The sequence below is a fragment of the Rhinolophus hipposideros genome (assembly GCF_964194185.1).
Source record: "Rhinolophus hipposideros genome assembly, chromosome: 4".
NCBI lineage: Eukaryota > Metazoa > Chordata > Mammalia > Chiroptera > Rhinolophidae > Rhinolophus > Rhinolophus hipposideros.
The window spans coordinates 57802115-57815112 of NC_138050.1; positions in this window are offsets into that span (position 1 = coordinate 57802115).

A 12998-nucleotide genomic window follows, 5' to 3' on the forward strand; every position below is an offset into this window, starting at 1 on the left:
CAAAATTTTCCTTTATTTATGAGATCTATGTTTAACACAAGCAATTTCTTTACTATTTTATTTTATTTTTAGACACCTCGTGAGTAGAAAATAAAGCAATATGAAGGAAAGAAGCCCAAATGAAAGAATACGTCAGTTACTAAAATCCGGACAATCTCTTAGCATATAGGTCACAATTAGATATAACTTTTCCAATGCCATAATGATCAAAGTACAATCAAAATTCAGTCAGAAAAATAAGCTTGGAAAGAGAGACAAGAAGAAGAAATGAGAAAACCCTGGAAATAAATATAGCTATAACAAATGAATCTCCAAAGCTAACATGGATGGTAAGAAATATACCTAAAAATTTGGAGGCAATGCAGAGATGGGAGGGGAATTCAAAGAGCAAGGGGTGAGCAGTGTTGAGCATTGTAGGTGGGTGCCAAGTCAAGGTGTTAATTTCAGAAGCAAAAATATGTAGAAAAAAATTAGACAAGGAATAGCTAGAAAGATAGGAATGGGGATGTGGGAGGAAAGCTTTCCCAGTAGCCAAATGAACAGTGATGGATGAGTGTTTTCAGATATTGTAGGAGTAGATTTAGTTAGGTATGTTTTTTTCTTTACTTGATCCAGTAAAGATCTAAAGAGCTTCTTATGCTGCTCCTAAGGGGGTGCTTGATTCAACTTGTAGTAGTTCAACTTGCATGCTAAATGTTGCATAGGTCAGGGAAGAAAAGACTATAGGGAAGCTGCTTAGAGATGAGAAGAAGATGACTTGAAAATGGCTGAGCATTAGCAATCAATAACAAGTCTAATGAAAAAACAGACACAAAAAAATATTTATAAGGCAGAGTTAGGAGATCTTGATAACTGACAGCAGATAGATGGTAAGGAGAAGAGAGCAATTAATACTGCATGATTCAGCTTGAATGATGGGGATATAATGGTAGGAGGAAGATAATGCATTTAGATTCAGACCTGCTTTATTTAAAGTTGCAAGGCTACACCCAGATAGGGACATCTGCAAGGCATTTGAGTACATGTATTGAGAAAACTGGAAGAAATCAGAGTTGAAGATACTGATGTATAGATAAATAAATATTGACAATTAGGAGTGAATGAGATTATTAAAGCAGAACTTTATTGTAGGAAAAATTATCCATGGCAGAATTTGAAAAACACTTGGCGGCTAGGTCTATGAAGAACAGCTAGGTAATGATGGAGAATTCATGGCGGTCAAAGAAGTAGGAGACTCTGGAGTGCATAATAACACACGAGTCTCAGGGGATGTTTTCATAGCTCTCCTTTCTCAGGGGATGGAATAAATTAGTGAACAAATTTGTAGGTGAGGTTTTACACAGAGAATTATTTTGTGTGTTAGTAAGAAAGGGAGGTAGTTGCAACATAATCAATGAATATCATCATCATCATCATCATCATCATCATCATCATCATCCTCCAAGAGGTAAGGCATTTAAGCACAAACATTGAACACTGCTCTTTCAAATATGCATCATTTGATATAGGTTGCAAACACTTGATGAATTCCTAATTGTCCCAACAACGTAGTGGATTTATGTTGTATCCAATGCCAAATAGTGATAAACGTGTTGCTTCTCTCTTCATCTCAGCCCGCAATAGGTTCATGCTGTCCTCACTAACTCACATTCAAGCTAGAGTCTCATGTTTTTATCTTGGGATGGATAATATATCTAACCAACCATGTCACATGTACCAGTACTTCCCAGTTCCAAATAGTGAATTCTGAAACACACTTAATTTTTTATTCAGTGAGAGGCAAGAGTGCCCCTGAAGATTCACTAATCTCTGAATAAGATATGTGCTAGACAGAGAAGATGGTGCAAGAGAAAAGCAGAAGAAAGTGCCAGGCTTGGTCTTAAAAAAAAGAAGGAAGAGTTGAAGAAGACGGGTAGAGAGGTGTTGAGGAGAAACCTAGATTGGAGACTAGACACTGAGGACTAGAAACAGAGCATTGAGGAAAGTTTCTCAATAAAAGCTAAAATGTCATAGTATCCTATATTCTGAAGATCTAGGTGGTAAAGTGCAAAATAAAAAGATGTGAAGGCCCTCCTGTAATCAATTGTACATCAATTCCCAGTCCAATGAACAGAACATAAACACAACACTAGCTTTGTTTTCTCACCTAGGAAATTCTGGGAATCAAGCAGGCCAGGTCCAACTATAAGAAAATACCTTTTCATATTGCATTATGCCTCATTAACCTGGCAGTTGGTAATTTGGAAAGTTAAAATTCATAAAAAAGCTATTTCTGGAAAAACGAGTAAGCAAAAATATATTTTTTTCTGTTTCTTACATTATTATCTTATAATTTCTATCATAAAAAGGAATTTCCAATAGTTTTGATTCATATACCAAATCTCTTAAGTTTTACCAAGTTACTGATACAGAATTTAGAAACATTTGTAAAACAATCTGCATTAAGTCAATTTTATGTAAGCACTAAACTTATATCATCATGTTCAACATAGGGCTCAAATACTTTTGGATATAATCAGATTAATCTCAGTTTATAATTCTTTATTCTGAATTTTCGCTAACATTATTAATTCCTTTGCATCGACAATCCTCTCTCACTCATGGAAAACGGTTCTATTTTTTTTGCGTTTGCTCCCACTTAACAGCAGTCATTAATTTACTGATACCCCTGTCTATCAGGCCCACATCATCTTGATTAGGGCTGTTATCCTAATCAAAAGGCTGATAATTAAGACTATCCATCTGTAGAGTTCTAAGTGCTAAGATGAGTTGCAGATCCTAATTAAGATTATTTAGGTGTTACTTAAATGCCATCATTTGATTCAGCTAATCATACCAGCAGGTACATTATGGGTGCATTAATGTTCTGCTGAAGCCAGCAGCTATGTAGGCAGATCAAAAACGTAGATTACAGACACTGTTTCCCACATCTTTATTTGAAAGTGACACTGAGACAATTCGTTAAGATAACCAGGATGTTAGAACAGGTAGGTTATTTCAATATTTCTTCATTTACTTGATCGTAGTAAGTGGAGTACTTAAAATAAACAGCCTACTTATTGAATTGACTGTGTATCTTTCATCATTTCGCTCCCTCTCTCTCAGATATGCATATAAAGCCCAACAGTGATGCATTGTTACCAGCACTCCCCATTTGTCACATATTCTTACTGTGAGGTGGTAAATTCCTCTGTAAACTAAGTTTCCTACATAGAAATGCTTAGGAACAATAAAAAAAAAAAAAAAAAAGCTTCTCTCCCCATAAATACCTGATGCTGTATTGACAATGAATAAGTAAAATAAAACCTACCTTGTGTTTAAGAGTTACATTACTATCCAATCATTCTCTAATATAATCAAGAACATTTTTTACTGTGTATGATTCATTAGCATATTTTTCTATATTTTTATCTTTGGTTAATAGAAAATAAAAATCACATTATTCTTTTTAAAATTATGTAGATATGACAGAGTCATATGTTCATCGTATTTATGCTAGGTATTGCTTTCAAGTTACTTTTCCCCAAATTTGAATCACAAATAATGCTACTACTTGTTGAGAAAAAGGAATTTCATTTATTTTAAAAAATCATTCTTATAAAGTGTGTGGCCAATATTTTGAGTGCTCTTGTTCTGGTACCAAATGGAAAATATACACCTGAGTTTTCTATGAATATATAAATTTAGAAACTGTTGTGTTAAGATATGTATGATGGGTGGGACAAGTAGAGGAGATAAAAAGAGATAGAGTATAAAGCGTGGGAAGTGAACTAAAGTTTACAAAGCTCCTGCTTTATCCTCTATGATCTAGATATTTCACATAATTTGTAAAATACATTGTGGCTCTTTGCAACTTTTTTACTCAAGGGGTATAAGTGTGTGAATAGCTGTTAAACATCTCTGTTATTTATATATCTAATCAATTTTCAATTTCTTGAGTGTATAGATATTTTACTGTCTTTTTCCTACAGCATATTGGATTTTAAAGGAAATCCATAATTTCTAGAAATCATTATTCATTCTTCCTGATTTATATAATGTGCTTATATTTGTATCTAAGACACACCATACTTTATCATTCATTTTCATCATAGGTATCTGATATTGAAAAACACTGCTTTCTATTTCAAACCATAATTTTAAAATATAGCCAATTTTATTTTCCCCAAATCTCCACAATAATCTTTAAAAGTCTTATGGCAGTCATAAGTACCAAACTATTTCCTACACACACCTTAATAAGGCAATTATAACTAGCCAGATGACCCAACATAATTTTCTTTGCCCTCAGCTAGTAAAGGTCTTAGGCAGGAAACTTAAAGACAGTGCTTAAAACCCCCAAAGAATAAATGGAGAACAGAAGAGTAGCCCAGGTAACTAGAACATAAACTAATCTGGCACTGAATCATTTAAAGATGACTATATTTGAAACCATTAAGGCCACTAATGATAGCATTCAGTAATGTCATTTTCTTGGAAAGTGGCCTACAATTCCTTATTTCTGTCTCCTTTACCACAATGTGACTGATTTATATGTTGCTTTAATGGTTTTACTAAAATTAATTTGATTTTATCACAAAGAATAAACATTTATTTGAAGTTTTATTTACATTGCAAAAAACCTTACTTACCTTAACTTATCCTGTAGACTGCTTGGTGGATGCCAATTTTAATGGTATTTGTTAAATGACATTTTGTTTTGAGAAATTTGCTGAGTGGGGCAAGTTGTAAATAAGATGAACACACTTTCTAACTACAGATTCAGGTAGAAAATATTGCAAAAAATTCTAAAAGTAAAATTACCATTATTTGGGGGTTATGTATTTTGTACTAGGCATTTAAAATATATTATCAGTGATATTTTTCACCACCCTATCTATGGACATGATTACCCTCGCACTAATATGTTTAGGATCTTCCAGCTAACTCTCTGTGTTTCTGAGCACATCATTCTCATATACAAAGTGAGAATAATGATATCTACTTTTAACAATATTTTGTCTTGAGATTCTTGTTTTCATGCTTTTTTTTCCCCTCAAAAAACTCATTCTGCAATCTTTCCCATCTCAGTAAATGACAACTGCATCCTTCCATTTCCTTTGGTTCAAACTTTTAGAGACATCTTTACTGGTCCCTTTTTCTTTATTCCATAGCCAACTCATCAAACTCGCCTGTTAGCTCTCCTTTCACAGCACAACCATAATTTTCCCACCCTCATGTCCTTATTGCTGCATTAGTTGACATCCGTGCTTTGCCTGCCAGGATGATGGCAGTCCTCTCAAGTAGCTCCTTGTTGTTGCCCTTGTCACCACAGCCTGCCCACCTACAATTATGAGCCCAGTAGCCAGAATGATCTGTAAAAATGCAAATCAGTTCATGCCACTTGCTATGGCTTACATGTTTGTGTCTCCCCAAAATTTCTATGATGAAATCTTAAAGCCCACTGTAATGGAGGTAGAACCACTGGGAGGTGTTACGTCATGAGGACTGGGCCATTATAAATGATGACATAAATGATGATATAAGCAAGACACTAGAGAGCTACTGAGCCTCTTTCACCATTTCAGGGTAGCAGGAGAAGTCTTGCCCCCCAGGAGATGGCCCTCACCATAAATCGTGACTCCCTGATCTCAAACTTCCAGACTCCAGAACTGTGAGAAATAAGTTTCTGTTGTGTATAAGCCATCCAGTTTGCAGTACTTTGTTACAGCAGCCTGAGCACACTAACATACTACCACTGTGCTCAGAAACCCCAAATAGCTAAGTCAAGTTGTTATCACTGCCCTTTTCCTATATACCCACCAGCTGCATCACCCCGAACACTCTGTATTCCAGGACCTGACGATCACTCCTTACTGCAAGCACTGTGGCTCTTTTCCTTGGGAATGACTGTGGTGTATGATTGACGATGGACTATGAGAGAGCAGCCTGGGAGGGCAGAAGAGTTAATACCCCCAGTAGCAGCCCTCAACCAATGACAAAAAGTGGTAGATAAATAGTCCAGCATTCTGTGCCCTCAAATAAGACCAATCTGAAGTATGTGATATGTTATTTCTCACAAGTTCCAACAGAATGTAATAACAGATGTCCTAAGCAGTAACCAGCTGGTGAATGACCTTCATATTTGCTCCCTTTTCCTATTCGGTACTGCTATTTCCTAGAATCACCTCCAAAATGATCACCTTTGCCTCAAATCTGTGTCTCAGGGATTGCATCTGACTGGGACTGGGCTCCCCATCTTGCTACAAAATTTCCCCCACAAGCTCTTTCCCTCACTGACCTCACCCCCCCACTGTTTTTCCTTGGCACATTCCATTCCCCTCAATGTTTTCCAACACCCCAGGACTTTTCTCACCTTGGAGCTTTTTCACTTGTTGCTCTTTCTGCTATAATGCTCTTTCCTCATTTGTTGCCTTCTTGGTGAGTCCTTGCCTTTCCACTGCTGCTACCACAACCCTCCCACACATTTATTGTCTCCCTAACCAGTTATATTTCCTTCATAACCCTTAAGACTATTTGACATGATATATACATTGTTATTTATTTATCTGTTTTAAATCTGTCTCTTCACACTAAACATCAGTCCCAAGATGGCAAGAACATAGTCTGTTCTGTTCACTATTGAATATTCAGTGACCAGAATAATGACTAGACTATACATAGTCTACTATGTCACCAATAAATTCTTATTTATTAGATGCAAATTTGGTCAAACTATTAAATCTTTTTAAGACTTTTTTTTTTCTTATAAAATGGAGGTAACAAGTGCCTAGGCTATGTTAGATGCCCACCATGTTAGATGGTGTTAGTTCTTATGGTTAATAGTTTATGTTATTTTATACATGATTGGATATCTTGTTGGGTTGTTGTTATGGAAAAGTAGTAGAAATGCTTCTGATTGTAAGAAATGTAAGCTACGTTGGTGACATTATGATTGAATACCTAGAAATAAAACATATCTAAGCACATGCTAAGCACATGGATGGATCTTGAGATTATAACGCTAAGTGAAATAAGTCAGATAGAAAAAGCAGAGAACCATATGATTTCACTGATATGTGGTATATAAACCAAAAACAACAAAAGAACATGACAAACATATGAGAAACAAAAACTGATAGACGCAGACAATAGTTTAGTGGTTACCAGAGGGTCAGGGAGGGTGGGGGTAGGGAGATGAGGGTAAGGGGGATCAAATATATGGTGATAGAAGGAGAACTGACTCTGGGTAGTGAACACACAATGGGATTTATAGATGATGTATTACAGAATTGTGCACCTGAAATCTACGTAATGACTAACAATTGTCACCCCAATAAACTTTAATTAGAAACGAAAGAAGTAATGAAGGTTAAATGAAGTAATGAGGGTGGGCCTTAATCGAATATGAAGGTGTCCTTACTAGAAAGTATGAGGACACAAAGATGCACAGAAGAAAGACCATGTGAAGACACAGAGAGAACAAGATGGATGTCTAAAAGCCAATGAGAGAAGTATCAGGAGAAACAATCCTGCCGACACCTTGATCTCAAATTTCTAGCCTCCAGAACTGTCGGAATAAATTTTTGTTGTTTAAGTCTTCTCCCCAGTCCAGTCTATGGTAATCTGTGACAACAGCCACAGGAAAGAAGAATGGTTTTAGATGTCCAAGTGAGCACAGGGATTCTGAGGCAGGAAAATAAGGAATTATTATAAAGCTGAATTGGTTACTTAAAATTCAGCGGCAGTAAAGATGAAAACCAAATTTCACCTGATCAAGGGCCTCACTTTATAATGAAGTAAAGTATTTCCTACCCTAGAAGGTGAGATCATAAAGCACGATACCAAGGGAAAACTGTTAAACACAAAATGTGAGAGCTTTAGGCACAGGTATTCAGTACATGGTTCACAGAAGCCCAAAACCAACATCTTAGAACACAATACTTTTCCATTTTTATCAGTTCCTTTGTTCAAGGAAAACGAGACAAAATGTACTCTCAAATTAATTATTTTGGCCACATTTTGTTGACTTATTTTAAAAATGTGTCAGCATGTGACTTTGATGTATCTAGTTCAACAAATACAGATTTTTAAGTAGTTCTCAGGGTCATGTTGTATGGTCGGAAGTATAGGCTTTTTATACTGTTTTGAATATGTTGGTAGCACCCAATTGTATAAAATTGATGCCATATTAATTCTAAAGTAATATAATTAAATATAAAAAATGAACATAGTAAAATTATAAAAATTAAAATTAGATTGACATGAAGTTAATTTGGAAAATTAAATAAAAAACTAGAGTTGTATGTGTTTATTTTTTTTACATAGACTGTATGCTAATCCAAATTCATTTACATAGATATAGCAATGCATATGATTTTGATTAAAATGATCATTCTCACAATTGCAAAAGATTTTTAGATGATTCAGGTTATTTGCTTAACATAGGAATATTTATTTTAGAAAGTAATTTTTTAAATTTCATTCATATTGGTTAAAATATACAAGCCAATATTTCGTGCACTTGACCTTAGAAGCTCATCTTTCTGGTATTTCTTTATATGTTGCCAAAATGTTTACTTTCCTAATTACCTCCTGTTACATTAGTTTAGTTCCCTCATGTTGGCCTAGAGAGTTCTTCTAGCCCACTGGTATTTGCACATGGAATTTAAATATTTGCAAGAGTACTTGCCTGTTCTTTACTCATCGGTTAGCAAAGTCAAACATTGTTTGGTCTCAGACTCGGCATCCAGAATGGAGGGAATGCTAGTCAGTCTTTCTTTTTTGTTTATCCGTTCTCTGGACAACATCCGTTTTCAATGCCAGGGTCACTGATTATTCACTCATTCATTCACCATCCATTGAACATCTATATGACAGGCACAAAATTTGATCTGTGAATTTAAAGAGTTTTACCCTAATGAGCAGCGACAGATGAACAGAAATAATTACAAAATGATTCGACATGTTCTGGTGTGCACAACATGTAATAGGCACACAGAGGATGAAGAATCAGGCTCTTACTGAGAAAACTGAGGATGTCATAGTAGAGGGAAGAAAAAAGTCACTGTCTCTTGCAGAAGGAATTAGGATACTTAGTTTTTCCCTTTGTTTAACAGATTAAGATATAATAAACTGTACATGTTTAAAATGTACAGTTTGGTAAATACACACACACACACACACACATATATATGAATCAATTCATGAAACCCCAACATAATTAGATTATATATATATATATATATCACCCCCACAAGATTGCTCATGTTTTATGTAATTCCTTCCTACTGCCATCTCTGGATCCTCTCTCTTCCATTGTTTATTATTTTTATTATTAAGTAGTATACCATAGTTTATTTATTCATCTGATGCTGGAGATCATGGTTGTTTCCAGTTTTTGGCTATTTCAAATAAAGTTGCTATGAAGAATTTTATACATAGGAACTATAAGTCTTTATAAGAACATATACATTTATTTTATGTATTTCTCTTGGATAAGTACTGAGAGATGAAATTACTAAATCATATGGTAATATACACCTTTCAGAAACTGCCCACCTGCTTTCCAAAGTATTTGTGTGATTTTTCATTTCCACTACCAGTATATGAGAGTTCCAGTTCCTCCATATAGCTGCCAACGTTTGGTATAGTCATTTTTTATTTTTTTTTATTTTAGTCATTATAAAAGAAGTGGTGTCACATTGTGGTTTTAATTTGTATTTTTAGTGACTAGCAATGAGCAACATATTTTTATGCTGTTTTTTACCATATATCTTCTTTGGGGGTAAATCTCTTCAAATTTTTTGCATATTTTGTATTGGGTGGTTGGTTTTCTTACTATTGAGTTTTGGTGGTTCTTTATATATTATTAATATACACAATTATCATTTACCTGATTTAAAAAATATGAACCCCTAGTCAGTGGAATTCCTCTACATCTTCTTTACTGTCATTAGAAGTTTTTAATTTTGATTAAATTCAATATATTGAATTTAATCAAAATTAAAATTCAATTTATTGAATGTATTCAATTGTTTTTTTTCTTTTCTTTCTTTATCTTATACTTGTGGTATCTAAGAAATTGTTGCCTACACAAGATCACAAAGGTTTTCTCAAATGTTATTGTCTAGAAGAGATACAGTTTTACATTTTATATTTAGGCTCATAATTTATTTTCCATTAACTTGTCTCTAAAGTACAAGGTATGTATCATAGGTTACTTATTTATGTATCTATCTATCTATCTATCTATCTATCTATCTATCTATCTATCTATCTATCATCTATTTATCATCTATCTATCATCTATCTATTTATTTATTTTGGCTAATGGATATCAAATTATTCGAGGACCATTCATTTAAAAGACTATCTTTTCTCCACTCAGTTGCCTTTATGCCTTTGGTGAACATTAGTGGTCTATAAATGCATAGAACTATATCTGAACAGTTGATTCTGTTTCAGTGATCTCTGTGTTTGTAAACATTATATTTAGGAACCTCAGAAAAAGAGTGAAAAATAAACCCATATACACACCACAGAGGCATTCTTGCTGCCTGGATATGTCCTTACAGCCCACCAACTTCCTGGTTTCCTTGTACAATCTCCCCACTCTTAGTTCTCATTTATATTTCTTCAGAGAGTGACACAGAATTCCAAATTCTTCTCCAGCAGTTCTTGTTAAAATGTAGGTTTTAAGTCAGTTGCATTGGGGTGATACTCACAGACTGTATTTCTGAGTTTTGTGTTAATGATGATGTTGACACTCCACCAACCACTTTGGAAAACATGATGCTGGAACAGATTCTCCCTTAGTAGTAGTAGGCAGTTACTCATGAAGTATTAAAAATGTGTTGTTCACACATGTTGTAGTCTAATGTAATTAGATGGCTATTCCATTAAGCTAATGGGCTGAAAAAAGGCAGAAATGTGTATATATCCCTTGATAGTGTTTAATCAATTAAATCTGTACTTACAAACAAATTTCTTATTTCAGTAGATATATTTCAATAAAACCAGTCAATGTAATACCGTAAAATGTGAGGAAAACATTCCTAACATCTTAGGGTAATTGAGACACTTGCTATTATTTTTTTTTCTCATGTCAATGACAAATTATTATAAATAATTTATTTCTTTTGTACTTTGTTTTAAATGTACTAGAATCCCCAACATACATTAGATAAAATTTTAAATTATATTGAAAGGAAAATATTTTAAATTGATTGAACAAGACAATTCATATCCCATAAGGGGTTAATATCTAAAATATACAAGGGACTCATTCAACTCAATAGAAAAAAAAAAAAAAAACAAAGCAAAAACCTCAATTAAAATATACTAAAATTAACTCAAAATGGATCAAAGGCCTTAATATAAGACCTGGAACAATACATTGCATAAGAGAAAGCATAGGTACTAAATTTACGGACTATGGTTTCAGAGAGGATTTTATGAATTTGAACTCAAAGTCAAAGGAAGTAAATGCAAAAATAAATGAATGGGACTATATCAAACTAAAAGCTTCTGCACAACAAAGGAAACGCAACCATCAACAAAAAAAAAGGGGTAGCCAACAGAATGGGAGAAGATATTGCAAACATCACCTATAGTGAGGGGCTAATATCTAAAATATATAAATAACTCATACAACTCAACAACAAAAAACCAACAATTCAATTAAAAAGTGGTCAGAGAACCTGGACACTTCTCCCAAGAAGACATATAAATGGACAACAGATATATGAAAAGATGCTCAACTTCACTAGCTATTAGGGAAATACAAATCAAAACTACAATGAGATACAACTGTACACCTATTATCAACAAAATAAGTTATAACACAAATTGGAGATGCTGTGAAGAAAAAGGAACCCTCAGACACTGCTGGTTGGAATCTAAACAGGTACAGCCACTATGGCATACACTATTAGAATTACCATATTACCCAGCAATGTCTCTTCTGTGCATCTATGCCCAAAATCTGAAAACATTTATTTATAAAGATATATGTACACTTATGTTTATTGCAGCATTAATCACAGTGGCAAAGGCATAGAAACAACCGAAGTGTCCTTTGATAGATGACTGTATAAAGTGTTGTACGTATATATACTGGAATATTACTCAATCATAAGAAAAGATGAAATATTGCCATTTGCCACAACAGGGATAGTTCGTGAGATTATCATGCTTAATGAAATAAATCAGACAGAAAAAGTCAAAACCACCATTTCACTCATATGTGGGAAAGAAAACTGAAAGTAATAAACCAACAAGACAAACAAACATAAAACTCATAGACACAGACAACAATTAAGTGGTTACTGGAGTGGGAGGGGGAAGGTAGAAGAAGATAAAGAGAGTCAAATATATGGTGATGGAAGGAGATTTGACTTTGGATGGTGAACACACAATGCAATATACAAGTGTGTGTGTTTGTGTGTGTGTGTAATTATAGAATTGTACATTTGAAACCTATATAATTTTAATAACCGATGTCACCCTAATAAATGTAATTAAAAATGTGGGCAAGGAATCTGACAAGATGTTTCCGAAAAAGGCATACAAATGGCCAATAGGTACATGAAATGGTGCTCAGCATGACTAATGCTCAGAGAAATGTAAAACAAAATAAAAATGAGATCACCGCACATCAGTTAGGATGGCTATTTTTAAAAAAGACAAGACATAACAAATGTTGGTTAGAATGAGGAGAAAAGAGAATCCTTATGTACTACTGGTGAAAATGTAAGCTGGTATAGCCAGTGTGGAAAACAATATGGAAGTTCCTCAAGTAATTAAAAATAGAATCACCTTATGAGACAGCAATTCCACTCCTGGGTATATATCCAAAGAAAATGAAATTAATATCTGGAAGAGATATCTGTACCCCCATGTCTATAGTAGCATTACTCACAAGAGCCAAGGTATGGAAACAAACTGTCAACAAATGAGTAGATAAAGAAAATATAACACACACACACACACACACACTCACGCATGGGATATTATTC